The sequence below is a fragment of the Amblyomma mixtum genome, chromosome 3 (assembly GCF_055824585.1).
Source record: "Amblyomma mixtum isolate Tamu chromosome 3, ASM5582458v1, whole genome shotgun sequence".
Classification (NCBI taxonomy): Eukaryota; Metazoa; Arthropoda; class Arachnida; order Ixodida; family Ixodidae; genus Amblyomma; species Amblyomma mixtum.
This window is the reverse complement of record NC_143014.1, coordinates 344,243,009-344,255,242: the sequence shown is the minus strand read 5'-3', so window position 1 is coordinate 344,255,242 and position 12,234 is coordinate 344,243,009. Positions and strand designations below refer to the sequence as shown.

General features: G+C 50.4%; 1 pseudogene; it reads left to right on the top strand.

Moving 5' to 3' along the window:
- Positions 1–4,826: 4,826 nt before the first annotated feature.
- LOC149356199 (uncharacterized) lies at positions 4,827–8,796 on the top strand (annotated as a pseudogene).
- The last annotated feature ends 3,438 nt before the right edge of the window (positions 8,797–12,234 follow it).

Genomic DNA, 12,234 nt, shown 5'->3' with positions numbered 1-12,234 from the left:
CTAGTTGCTGATGTCGAGGAAAACTGCGCATGGCTTCCCGACGGTGCTTCTACCCTCAATTGCTCACTCGATTGGTCGAGGTTGCGGATCTGCGACCGTTAATCTACTCATGCTGAGCAGTCTTTGGCATGAATGCAATAATAAACAAATATGGCTATGAAAGTTCCTATACATCCCTTTGGCCGCAAATTACAAAGGCTGCCACAAATTCCTCCGCTAGTTACGCTCATAACGGATGACGCACGAGTTAGTGCTTCGGTGGAGGTTTGTCCAATTAGCCGGCACAGAAGTTTCTGGCGCTTTCCTCCATCCGGAACGAACCTAAACTGCAAGTACGCGCCATTACCCTCTTCACCAGCGGCATCGGTAGCCAGACTCTCAAGCACCGAAGGAGGCAGCGCTTTTGAACGCTCGATAACAAGCAGCGGTCCGTTCGCACTGATCCTCAACGATGACCGTATTGGCACTTTGCCGGAAATTATAAGAATGAGTTCATATTGCCACGTATCATTGTAGTGTTTGTTCGTTCACGCTCAAGGCTGCAGGAAAGGGCTGTTATCATTTTTGTTCGTGACGCGAGAAGCGACCAGTCTAATCTCGATTGATCGCAGCCATGAAAGGCTGCATCTAGGTTTTTCCAGATTACTGTAGACGATCTTGTCCTGCTATCTGGAACTTTCCTTGCCGGCTTTAAATTGAGCGATGCCGCGAGCAGCGGACATTCGTAGTTCGACGATTGACGAGCACGCTTGTTGCTTACGCCGCCACCGAGTGATCCAGTTCTTTTGCGGGCGCAAGTCAGCCCAAATAAAGAGCTTCGTTTGCAAGTCTTTCTTGTGTCTTCCTGACCACTGGACTGCCGTCACTACACGTGACATCTGGTGGAGGTGCTGGGTAGTGAGCATTCGTCCCGACGCAAAAATTCCTCAATTTCGGCTGGTCGCTGGCCGGGTCGGGGTCGTGGAGCGTCGTAAGAGAACCCTCGGATGCCCAGTCTTCTGTATGGGCAGTGCCGGAGGACGTGACCGGCTTCCCCACAGTGGAAGCATAGTGGGCGGCGCTGGTCGGGAGTTCTCCACTCGTCGCATTTCCTCGGCTGCGCGCGTCGCTCGTAGGGCGGGCGGGTTGGGGCGAGTGGGCGGCGGTCCAACGCAGCTGGCTGAGGGCGATAGGGGCTTGGGTCCCGTCGTCGAGGGGCAGGACGGCGCACAGCTGCGGCGTAAGTCATGGCTGGGGGCTGCAGAGGCTGCGTGGGTGTCGGCGTCACACCCAAGGCCTGTTGAACCTCGTCCCGGATGACGTCAGTGAGCGATGAAATTTGCGGCTGCGTTCCCGTTGGCAGCAATCGTCGGAGCTCCTCTCGCACAACTTGACGTATAACATCCCGCCGGTCATTGCTGTTAGCGGTGTCCAGGCGGCTTGCTGTGAAAATGCGCTGCTGGCGGTCATACTGGCGGGCTCGGGCATCCAGAGTTTTTTCCATCGTGGATGCCTCTTCTACAAATTCCGCGACAATATAGGTGTATTAACGTCGCTCGGCTTTGATCTCTAGTTTTGGATTGAAATTTGGATTAAAAATTTAAAAAATAACCAACAATCTCTCTTGTGATGAAGGTAGATGGAAAAACATAAAAGAGACCCAAGACATTCTGCGAGAGGGCGACTAACCACCGTTAACAAGACCACCCGAGCTTGGCCTCCCGTTGCAAAGCTATCTAAGACGATACAGCAGCGAAGCGTTAATGTACCATCGCACTTAAAGTATTACGGGAAGCATGCTCCCAGCAAAACGTGCGTTGCAGCTTTACCTCGCGGTCAACTCAGATGACATTCTCATCGTCGGATAGAGCATGCACGCTCCCTCATACATTAATACATTTCAAGCGACTAGATTATATGACTGCTCCGATGTTATTTTTGTTTCCAACACACTCGCGCCGCGTAAACTTTTAATCGCGATAGCAAACACTACCAGCTACTGTAGGGAGGGGGGCGCAGAAATGTTCAATAAATAATTGCCCCCACCACGGTGGCTCAGTGCCGTTAGAGTTCGGCTTCTGAGCCCGGAATCGAGGGATTTTCCCGGCTGCGGCAGCTGCATTTTCATTGAGGCGAAATGCAGATTAAGTCCTTGGCTCTGCGATGCCAGGTTAAAGAACCCCAAGCGGCCTTTACATTTCAGCGATCTGTGAGCGATAAAATAATTTCCCTATTTATTTCACCTTGATTAGCAGAGCAAATAAAAAGAAAATAAACATTCTCCCATGCTTCTTGGTTTTGGTGACTTCATACGTATGTCATAACGAGCCCCTCATTTCTCTTCCCCTTTCAGTACGGGCCTAAGCGTTCACGCATAGACTTCTGAGACCTGCAGGGACTCGAGTGCTAAAGTGGGATCTTTAACTTTCTATATCAGATCTAAGTCCCTCCGAACCCTCTTTCGAACGAATTTCTTCCAGCCGAAGTAGTTCATGTTTATGTCGACTGACTGCTCCTGGCTACCAAATGTACACTTCAAAGTCGTTTCGGCCTGCTCGCAGTTCGGCGAAGACTGCAGGCCTTCAACACAGAATGCTTCTCCTATGAGAGACACCATCAGGTAACGAAACTTTTTTTTTGCGATACTCCTATTCTGTCAATTACACACTATAAATTTTCTTAATTAGTGTCATCAAGCAGTGGCTTTTCATTTCGAGCATTTCGACACTTCTGAATGCCCTTTTTTCATTTTTTTTTTCAGTTTTTCATTTCTTTAATTAATCAATTAATTACAATGCTTTCATTAAATGGCCATCGCCCATCGCACACCAGTCAATCATCAATCACTAGAACCATAAATCATCATGATAGGATTTTTTGTACGGAGTCCCCGACGATTTTTGACACGCGGTGCCAACTACGGCGACGGCTTTTCGACCGAACGAGCTATATGCGCTACCGCGTAAAAACAGAAAACTGGCACACTGCACGTAGGCTGTCCCTCTTGATACACAGGCTTCTGATATGAAGCATGCGCTGCTGCACGCCAGCAATGTACGATACCATGCCTTCTTCGCTGGAGCGGGGACTCCGTGATTGCAGGCCTGGAAAAAGACTTGCACACGCAAATAAAAATAACATGAGAATGGGCTTGACATCATGTACGTGTTTGTTTGTTTTCTTTCTCGACATACTGCATTTACTCAGAAGCAACATACGAGGACCGCCCTCGTTCTCTGTGAAAAGGTATTAGATCTTGCTCACGCGTCCAGTTCTCTACTCTCGTCCACAACCGCTTGCATGCTAGGAATTATGAACCTTGACGCTCACCTACAGGCTCAATTCTAAGCGCTAACTCATTTCACCAGAATTACAAGGCCTGGACGGTTACATCCGTGCATCGAAAATTAAAGCAGACATAACTCGTGCGAAGGGACCATAACTGATGCTCCAGTGCCATGCTGACCCGAGAGAGCGCATTTTCTATATCGGGCCACAAGTCTCTTAACACCGCTGTGGTGGTTCAGTGGTTATGACTCTTGGCTGTTGACTCGAAAGAAGCAGGTTCCATCTAGGCCGCGGCGGTCGAATTTCTATGGAGGCGAAAATAGAGGCCCTTGTACTGTGTGATGTCAGTTCACCCTGAAGAATCCGAGGTGGTCGAAATTTCCGGAGCCCTCCACTACGGCGTCCCCGATAGTATCAGTCTCTTTGGGACGTTAAACCCCCAATAAACAAGTCGCTTAGGGCAGCTCAGCTTAATATTCTCCTTCAAAGCCCGACTCAGATGGCTCATGGAGATGACGACGAAAGAAAGCGAAAGGCCGCAAAAGCGTTAGTTGCCGATAAACGCAACAAAAAAGCTTAAGTTACGACGAGACAGGCAGCAAGCGGTGGGTTGTCGCTTCCAAGAGCTGTGTCAGGTTTCATCATTTGCATGCTGGCTGGCCTGTGTCGGTAAGCAGCGTGATCCAGCATTTGCATGGGTACTGCATGGCGCACATATCTTTTGATGCTGCGATTTATTACAGCGAATGGGTTCTTACCTATCTCAACATTCCTTATTTTTCCACCTACAGGATAGGCTTACATTCTTTTTCCTTGCCTGTCTTTGATCCTGCGCTTCGTGCCATGACTGCCTGAAGGCAACCTTGAATCAGCAGGCCTGGGTTTTTATTGATCAGCAAAGCTGTGGCTTGCACTTCTCGCGTTCATATCGAGTTTCCCTTCAAATCATCGTGCCCGATTTGTGCTCATTTTGCTCTTTTTTATTTCAGTATGGGGCAAATTGCCAATCTGCGGCGCAGTAACCTGTGCGTTAAAATACCAGGTTCGCGTCCTTTACTCGCATCCTTTGTACTGCTCTAAGCTTTGGTTGCGAAAAGCCAATGTTGACGGACCAAGGCGCGAAGCTCGTCATTTAAAATGGTGCTTCATTTTCGACGCACTCCTAGCAGCCACAGTAGGCCGGTTTTAATCTCACCGTGAAGAAACTGCTGAGCTTTCTGGGCATCACAAGTTGCCCAAATCGCACACACTTTGGTAGTGACAAGATAATTCAGTTATCGTAGTGAATACGCTTTACGCTACTCAGCCAGCTTATGATTCACAGACTATCAGCAACCCTCGCAGGAATTCTCTGAATGTATCCGCCTAGGTTTCTGCAGAGCCTCTTGGCCTTTATTTCCAACCTCAATCCTTGGCAATCTGCCGTCGCTGAAAAAGAAGAAATGAGCGGCGTGCTTGGCTACCGCGTGGCACGAGCCTGCGGAGCGGCCCCGACGCGTTCTTGCCCTGCAGCTCGCAGTGATAGCCGCGATCTTCAAGGCGCAATCGGCAACCACGCAATGAAGAATTCCCGGGAAGAAACACAGCAACAGCCTGCCGGCGATGAGCAGCAGAATAAGCCCATCGCAGAGGTGCCGCCGAAGCCGTCGCGCCCTGGGATCTTAAAGTCGACCCAAAGTTCATTCGAGCCGCTGAAGCAAGCAAGCAAGATGTTGAGGTTTCAGATGGATGAACACGAGAACCCACTGCCTCCGGCGCCTTTGGCACCAACAACACCGCCGGCACAGAATCCAGTCTCTGAAGCGGGCGTCCAGGCCGCTCCGCCCACCCAGGACAAGCCCAAGAAAAGCAAAGATGTGGGCAGCAAACTCGACATATCACCGCCTATGTCCCTGAGCATCGAGAACAGCCTCAGCGAGAGCCGCAGTTCGGGCACTTCATCTTCGCTGTCGCTGGCCAGCGGTGACTCTGACAGCCCAGAGCTGTCGGAGTTCATGGAGGGAAGAGGAGTCCCCTCGGCAGCGGGCGCGGCTGTACCAGCAGCCCCGACCGCGCCGATGTTCAAACTGCTTGGAGGGCACAAATTCAAACTACCTTCCTGGTTCCCCGAAGATGTCATGCACTACTTCGTAGCCCCATGCCAAAGTCAGGAAAATAAAGCCCGAGACGCTGAGCCACGCAGCCCGCACGCGGAAAGCGGGGACGCCGAAGAGGAGGACGACTCGTCGACGTCGCTGCCGTTTTAAGACGCGCCCTGGCGACCGTCGCTTCCCCAGCAGACGCTGATGGCTCTTCTCGGTGGCCTCGCGCTTATTTTTCTCGTCTCGGCAATGGTGCGCGATAGTCGGAGAAGCGGCGATGTAAGCACCATGAGGCGCCAGTTTGAGCCCGACGTGGCCGTGAGTACTCTGAATGCCGACGAAAATCAGGAGTCCATGCCTTTTCCGCAGATCCCACTAAACGATATCGAGGAGCCCCCACTAGGGACCGCTAGTACTTAGAAGCCTACCTCGTTTGCGAAAGGAGACGCGGACTCCCTTCCCGTGCACAGAGAGAACCCGGCCGAAGCTGTAGCGCCCACTGAAGCTAGCGACTCTTCAGATCGGCGAAAGCTGCAAGAGGTCCTTGGAAAGGTGCGCCAAATCAGGAGCGACACTTCGCGCCCTCTGCGTATATCAAAGGTGAGTCCGATTCTCGAGAGCAACTAGTTCGGTACAATTGTTTGTCGTTCGGGATATCGCCTGCGTTAGGCATTCATGCATACTAAACTGAGGTTTGTTACCGCAATCATGACAGCGAAACAAGGGGAGAAACAATAAAGCAGATAAGACGCTAAATCATTCGCTCCCTTAGGGCGGAAAACAGCGAAAAACGCACAGAATTTCTGGACATGAAAGGCACGACTACATATCCCGAGCGGCATACTCGTATGGTTTTTTTTTTGTGTTTGTGTGAGCGCGCGCGCGCGTTTGTGTGCGTGTGCGTGTGCGTGCGTGTGCGTGCGTGCGTGCCTGCGTGCGCGTGCGCGTGCGCGTGTGCATGTGCGTGTGCGTGTGCATGTGCGTGTGCGTGTCGCAGTCATTGGCATGAAATATTGGTGCATTGCAAAGATATGGCGACGTGAGCCTAGCAGAAGGCTCTGTAAACAACTGTGCGCATAAGTTAGCGACAAAAAGGCATCTGCTGACACACCAGACATTTAAACATCGGTATTATGGCACATAAGCTACAGAACAGTATCTTCCTATCAGACAAAACATGCCTGCGGCCCTCCCGTCTTCACATACTGCCGCGCAACGCATCCAGAATTTTACTACAATTCAACAGGACACTGTTCGGCGACATCAAAACGGCTCCAGCTTTGCAACCGCGGTCCCAACAGTTTTCCGTCGAAACAGAGCTGTCGCCTCAAGTGCGTGGAGACCAAGCGGCCAGAGAAGCCCTGCTTCCATCCGGTCAGCTTCGTTATTTGTGTCAGGTGAGATGGCAAGCCAGCTCATGCGGTCACGCATTTTAGATAAACCAGCTGTGGGCTGCAGAGAACCAGTCACTGAAGCGCTGCTAACTAACAAGCAGAAAGCCTGACTAGAGGCTAGAGTGCTTCGTGCAAGGCGAAGTTTGTAAGAAAAAAGGAACCCGCAGCGGAGTTGTAGATAAAATAAATTGCTTTTTTTTCCTCAGAGATATATTTGCCATTGGGCATAATGAGAAAGGGAGAGAAAGAAGCAGAAGTGTAAACACACCTCGCTTAAAAAGTGGCAAAAGTTCTCGTAAAGCGATTGTCATGTGTCCACTTGCGATAGTCGCTTGCAGCATCCTATCGCAGGCCCACCTTCCTTAGGAAGCGCCGTCTCACTGAGACTGTAGCCGGATATATCCACAGCAAATGTTTTTACGGCGAAAGCTTTAATGGCTCATCGTTGTCGTGAACACAATGTGTCCCGCTTTTGAAGGGTGTCTATCAAGATATGTGACACTTACTGCGTAATTTCCTTTCCTCCAATACAATTTTTATTTTCTTCATTATGGCCCCTCTTTCTCTTTCTTCTTTCACTCCCACTTCCTTCCTTTCTGTATGGTGTGGTTGAGGTGTCCATCGAGATCACAGAGAATTAAAGAATCATTTCCTTTCCTCAAAAAGCGTTGCGTTCAAAGGGAAAGGCACCGCGCCGAACGGACGGAGGCGTTCCGTGGACTTCCTGGCAGCGGTAAAACACGCTGTCGCGTTCCGCTCCTAAAGGCGAAGATTAAGCGTCCTTAATTGGAAGTTAATTAGTATTTAGTCATTAATAAGTAATTATCTACTAATTAGTAACCTGTCATTACTTACTAATTAGTCACTAATTATGTGTGACGTCATACAGTGGTGACGTAGCCAGTGCCACAGAGGCAGTCAAGGTGGTGCGGAAAACGCTTTCGCCTCTACGCACTTCAGACAGCCAAAGTGCCCCCTGAATTTTTCTTCACACACGTCGGGTGCAGTACCACAATCGAGACATTTGTCGGTCACTTATAAACGTTTGTCACGCCGCCGATGACGCTCAGAGAGAGTCGGAGCCCCTCCTCATTGAATCTGGCGTGTAGATACCTCCTCCTCCCGAGTGAGGCTACGGGGGAGAAGCCTTTTTCTCGGAAACGTGGAACAGAACGAATCTGAGGGAAGAGGGAAAGGGAGCGAGATGTCTGATATGTCAACGTGTGTCATTATATCCACATGAATAATATGCGGTAGTGAGCATGGCCGCGAGTTCAGTGTATACGCACATGACAGGGGTATTTTGTGCATAGTTAGTGAATGGATTGTGTTATTTGTAATGTGCGCCGGACAGCCTCAAGCTGATTAAGGGCGGCAAGGGAGTAAGTGTAAATGTGAACAATATCGAAAGTGGGTACGAGTGGAAGGTAAGCAATTGCATTGTGTATCGCTTAAATCTCCAAGGCAAGGGGGGTGCAAGGATCCGCGCTATATGTAGCGCGGGAGTTGAGATGAGGATTGGAGGAACTGCGATGACTCCCAGCAGCGCTGTCTGTGATGCATCGGTGTATATTATGCACCCTGCAGGTAGATGCGCGGCTGATATCGGCGGCGAACAGAGGAGCGATTGTCTGTGAGTTGACATTATGACCATGGAGGAAGAGTCTTCGAGTCTGTGTTCTCTATTCCTTTGCAGAAAAGACCCCAGCGATGTCCTCCGCTGGTACTTTGATGGAAAACGGTGCCTCCAGCGGCGCTACCGGCCAGACCAATGTCCGTCGCATGGGACGCAGTTGTTCACCACTGCGCAAGACTGCAGGAGGAGCTGCGAAGCAGCGAATACCTCCGAATGCCATGCCCCAAACTCGACGGCATGCGGGTCCCAGCTGAAGGGCGCTTATTTTGCACACAGGGAGCCGAAAACGCGCCCGTTCCGCTGCATCGGTATGTCGTCCATCGCAACCGGACGCACCGGGAACGTCTGTCTCAAGGGAGCCAACCGATTCTCTGCCCTGCAAGCTTGCAGAAAGGCCTGCGTTTACGCCGAGAGATAATGTGTGGCGTTAGTGGACGTTTGAAATACAAGCTGCCTGCGGGCGGGCCTCTTGCGTGGTCTTCTGGGGCCGTAACACACGGAAATGATATTTGCATGCACAATGCACACAGAATCAGCGCATAGGGCTTTTGAAGCGCTGTCTTTGACATTCGTCAGAATTGCTCATTCATGTAATGCTGCAGTCATTTCAAAATGAACCACTTACGGAAAAGCGTGCACTGGGGAGAACAAGAGTACAATATATGAATCCGCCTAGCAGATTAACACAAAGGATAAGTTTGTACACATACAGCTAACTTGCTCATACCAGCAAACAACAAATTTAGATTGTGCTAACTTCTTGAGAAAGCCAAACCAGGCCAGAGAAGTACAGGTAATTACGAGGATCTTTAGCGGCTAAAGTAGTGAAAGGCGAAAGCCTGAGTGCTGCATTCTGCGACGCGATTGTTCAGTTCACATTCTGTTGTTGCATCAATTAACTGCCAATTAATGACGCTTAATCTTTGCCTTAAGGAGTGGAACGCGACAGCGTGCTGTAGCGCTGCCAGGGAGTCCATGGAACGCCACCACCCGTTCGGCGCGACGCCTTGCCCTTTGAACGGAACGCTTTTTGAGGAAAGGAAATGGAGCTGTAATTCTCTGTCATCTCGGTGGACACCTGAACCGCACCGCACAGGAAGGGAGGAAGTGGAGTGAAAGAAGAAAGAGGCACCGCAATGAAGAAAATGAAAACTGGATTTGAGGAAAGGAAATATGCAGTAACTGTCTCACATATTTCGGTGGACACCAGTCGAAAATTGTATTTGAGGAAAGGAAATTGTGCAGTACTGTCTCACATATTTCGGTGGACACCCGTCAAAATTCTCGCGCAGTGACGTCACGACCATATCGACCAATCTGAAACGCGGACAAATTTGCTAACACGTCTTGGTCACGACAGTATGAGCCATTAAAGGCTTTCGCCTTAAAATGTATCTGTCACTCATATATCAGTGGACACCTAAACCTCGCCGTAACGGGTAGGGATGAGATGGGAGTGAACGAAGACACCGTATTCACTAGACGCGCCTTTGTTCATACCAAAACATCGAGCTGGCATGGCGGAGCGGTAGCATGCTCGTCTCGCACTCCGGAGACCGGGGTTCGATTCCCGAGCTCGACCAATTTCCTACTCGGTTTTATTCATTTACCTGCTATGACGATAAAGGTTAATTAGGCTAATTGGTTAAGTAAGTAATTAACTAAACTCAGTACCACTTACTTGGAGCATCACTATACGATCCCTTTAATTGGTTGCATGGTTAGTAGCCAAAGTACAATTGGCCGCGTTTGAAATTCGCGCACTGTGACGTCACGACTGTTTCGACCAATTGAAAAGCGTGACATTTCTGTCGACAACTGCTGCTTACAACGATGAGGCATTAAAGGCTTCCGCCTTAATAGAAAGTTTGAGCCTAGCGCCATCCGTGTTACGCTACCCGGATCCGATTGCACAAGGACCCGGTTGCGCCTGCGCAGCGACAAGAGCTGCAGAGTGCCTGAAGCTGCCACTCTGGCTATCTGGCACTCGCAATTGGCGCCTCTATGAAAGGGATTGTGGTAGCAGAATGCCAATCATGCTATTCTAAAATGCACTACTGCTACAAAGCACTTATTTTAGCTTTTACAGTGTAGCTCTTTGGTACGAAGTTTGAGTCTTCGCGTTGACGTGGTTCGCATTCCGAGTTTCGTGCAGCCGCCGCATGGCGCGCTAGTCGCCCAACCACGTGACAGTGACGTCACAGCTGGCCATGGCCCGGTTGAAGCAGGGCTTGCGTCATTCTCACCTGGCGTGGAAGAAGACGGCCCTACTCTGTTGGATAAGGTAAGGCTGCTATGCGTCTCGCGCGTGATAGAAAGAGTGAGTAACCCGCGCGGATCCGGAGTGCCGCGCCACAGAATCGACGCAGCAACGGCACGCTGCATAGGGCCGTCTGCGCATGCGTAGACAGCCTTTCAGCCACCGCTGATTTCGCACATTACGCCATAATCGCGAATGGCATAGGATAGGTCTAATTGGAGCGAGATTAGGGAGTCATTTGTGCTACAGTGGTGTTAGTTCAGCTGATGATGACGTCATAAGCGTAAACGTCGTCAGTTTTTTTCCTGACGAACTTGGTAATTAACACGTTTTCCTGCGTCCTAACGTATGCCGCCCGTAAAACGGCAATTTAAAGTATTGCTGTGATTGCTTATGATTGGATATTCGGGTTTTAACGTCCCAAAGCCACTCAGGCTATGAGGGACAAGGTATTGCTGTGAGACTATGCAGAAGCATAATTGTTATAAAGTCAAAATTAAGCAATAGCTCTAATTTTGTAATGATTGCAAAAACCCAATACCATCCCGGCACGAAGACCAGCTTTACCAGTGACGCAAGTGAGTCAGCTCACGCAAAATAGACCAGAGATGGAGTGAATTCGAGCCGGCCGTGTGTGTTTGGGCGGATGCGCTTCGCCCAATGAGCCACCCAGCCGACTGTAGAGAGAACAGCTCCAGCATGTCAAGCTGCATGATCCGAGACACAATGACCCACGCTCAGCGGTGCGCTGTCATCGATCTACTACCCCACGCTTCTCTGGTCATCTCAGCAGCCTCTCAGCGCGTCGACGATCAGCGAGCAACGAGCGCTATTCTCGAAGTGTCACAATCTTCGGGAGTACCACACCAGGCCCTACGATCAACGGACTCCCGCACCGGCGGAAGCATACCACGTGTATCAAGGCGAAAGCCTTTAATGGCTCATGCTCGTGGTGTCCGTCCATGCTCGCGGTGTCCGTCCATGCTCGCGGTGTCCATCCGTGCGCTGGAATCGTGCCAACTGTGGCCTCTCCTCCGCGCAGCGGCGCTACCTCCTCCGTAATTTCCTTTCCTCAAATTCATTTTCTTCAATACGGCCCCTTTTTTTTCTTCTTTCACTCCCACTTCCTTCCCCTAAAAACGGATGACGGGTGTCCACCAAGATATGCAAGACAGTTACTACGTAATTTCCTTTCCTCAAATACAATTTTCATTTCCTTCACTACGGCCCCTATTTCTCTCTCTTCTTTCACTCCCACTTCCTCCTTTCCTGTACGGTGCGGTTCGGGTATACACCGCGATTGTTGCTAGGCAACGGCTCATACGGCCGCATCAACAGCACAACAGCGCAATTCAGACGTCCGCTGACCCAGGGAGCCAATTTGCGCACTTCCTTTCCTTAAAATGATCGGAGTGTAGAGCGTCAACGCCAACGAAAATGAACACAATGAACGCCGAACGGGCAACGGCGACTACGACGCCGCGAAACGGGCGCCAAAGACCTGCGCTCTAAAAAACAATCAAAAAAGCGACCGCAGTCACCAAAGACAATAAAAACCGCACATGAGGGAAGCCGTAATTTTTTGGTCTACGAATA